Here is a 2,349-nt window from a genome sequence, read left to right as displayed (position 1 = left end):
ATTATATGTCCACTTTGGTTGTAGTTCAGAATATTCGCTTACTCATTTAAAGCCTCTAGTGCATAATGGTTACCCAATTGACATTCATAGCTTGCATGATCTCTGCCACACAACTTACAATTAGAATTGCTTACAACCTTCATATCTAACCCCTCTAATTTCTTTGCCAATGCATAATACTTTGTATTCACCATAGTAATGCCATCCATCTCATGTACTCTCAAATGTCTTCTATGACTAGTTTTATCATTAAACAATTCACAACTTTTGAGAGCTATTTCTTTGATTAAGTGCAAAGCTATTTCTTTGTTTTACCTATTAGTGACTTATTGGCTGTTATATCCAAAGTACTTTTTAATGAATAGGAAATACCATTATAGAAAGTCTGAACAACTAGCCAGTCGAACAAACTATGATAGGGGCACTACTTCTGTAAACCCTTGAATCTTCCCCAAGCTTCATATAAAGACTTGTCATCTTTTTGGTAAAAAGTGGCGATCTCACTTCTCAATTTAACAGTTTTACAAGGTGGGAAATATTTTGCAAGGAAAGCTTGAGAAAGTGTCTATCAGGTAATAAATGTACTAGGTGCCTTAAAATCTAACCAAACTGTTGCTCTATCCCTCAACGAAAATAGAAATATCCTCAATTTAATTGCATCTTCAAGAACCCTGTTCATCTTGAAGGTGTCACATATTTAAGAGAAATGTGACATATGGATCCTCGTTTGCTAACCCTCCAAACTAATTTTGTTATACCATCTAAACAATAGAAGGTTTGATCTCAAAATTGTTGGTGACCATAGTAGACCTCATAGCACTAGAGTAACTGTCATAAGTAGTAGGTATAACATATTCACGAAGAGCTAGTTGATTGTTATTGTTTTCCTCCATGGCAACTTTTTGTCTTACTTGTTTTTCACTTCTATATCTTCTAAAAGTTCTCTTGATTTCTAGGTCAAAATCTAATAATTTTGGATTTTGAGATATGTTCATAAACTAATAAAACACCTACAAGAAAAGGACAAAAACAATAAGAAATCAAATAAAACTCTAGTTTAGTCAAACTACAAATTATACTAATATCAACAAAACACTAATCACCGACAAAGGCGCCAAAAACTTGTTCATTTTGGCTCGTAGGTATATGAGTCAATCAAGTAATATAAAAAGATGTTGGTCCTACAGAGATTGGTTGTCAAGTACTGGTTCGTTTTGTAATCTAAATTAGTTAGAGAATTAAAATGTTAAATAAGTAAAATTGAATTAAAATTAATTGAAACATAAACTAACAAGCCAAAATTAATAAAATGAATAAACACCCAACAAATTAAAAGTGAAATACCAATATTAAAAGGTTTAGGGTTTATGATCTCACTGTTAATGACTCAAAAATCAGTAAAAAATTCAATTAAAATCAATGGTAAAATAAATTATTGATAGTTAATTATCTTATTTTACCTAATTTCTCTCTTAAGGTTAATTAGATGTGTTAAGATTCAAAACTTACCTACTTTTGTGGTATGATGTTAATTAAAACTCACTAATTTCTATGACAATTAATTTACCCACAAAAGATTTATATTTATCTCTAAATAAAACTCTAAGCTCAACAAAGGTATAAACTAATTGAGTATGTATTTTTCAATATCACACTTCAATCTATAAACAAGTATAGTATTGAGTCCTAACACCAAACAAAAAGTTAAAAACACAATTACTAAATTAAACACTCATCGCCATTGATCAATAATCAAAACCCATTGTATAATCTTTGAGAATTTGTAGATTTATCATAAACCTTAACAAAAGAAATTAGCTATTCATGGCAATGAAGTTCAAACTATAAGATAAAATTAAAGAGAGAGATGTTTTAAATCACTAAAAGATGATATTAAGAGAGATAAGAAAAACTCTAAAGTCTTCAAATCTTGAATCTTTTAGGTCTGATTTTCTTAGTCTTGAATCTTCACTCTTCACTCTTCTTCTTGTTTCATAAAGCTTTCTCTCTCTAAAAATCTTTTAATTGTTGTATTTTGATGATAGTTAAATGGAGAAGATGTGGGTTTTTTCTTATATGCTTCCATTTAATCCTAATTTTTGTTTTTCAATCTTATTTTTCCCTAGTAATTATGAGCACTCTTATAACCATAAGACTACCAATAATTGACCTTTTTCTCCTTAGATAAACTCTTCCCAATAACTTCTTTAAGCTTTTGTTTTCGCTCTAATAGGGATTGAATATCTCCAAAACATCTAAAAATATAATTCAAAAAATAAAATAAGATTAAACCATCAAAAATAAATAAAACTTAAAGAATTTGACAAAACAAAACCAAAATTCACTTTA

At 29.0% G+C, this 2,349-nt stretch overlaps 1 non-coding gene across 1 annotated transcript; it reads left to right on the top strand.

Annotated features, from left to right (window-relative positions):
- The first annotated feature begins 407 nt into the window (after positions 1-407).
- On the top strand, positions 408-514 carry LOC123228476. The gene has a single exon (XR_006504703.1). It is a non-coding gene; the product is annotated as a small nucleolar RNA R71 (small nucleolar RNA).
- The last annotated feature ends 1,835 nt before the right edge of the window (positions 515-2,349 follow it).

Source organism: Mangifera indica, chromosome 10 (assembly GCF_011075055.1).
Source record: "Mangifera indica cultivar Alphonso chromosome 10, CATAS_Mindica_2.1, whole genome shotgun sequence".
In the NCBI taxonomy this organism is placed as follows: domain Eukaryota; kingdom Viridiplantae; phylum Streptophyta; class Magnoliopsida; order Sapindales; family Anacardiaceae; genus Mangifera; species Mangifera indica.
This window is presented reverse-complemented; position numbering and strand designations above follow the sequence as displayed.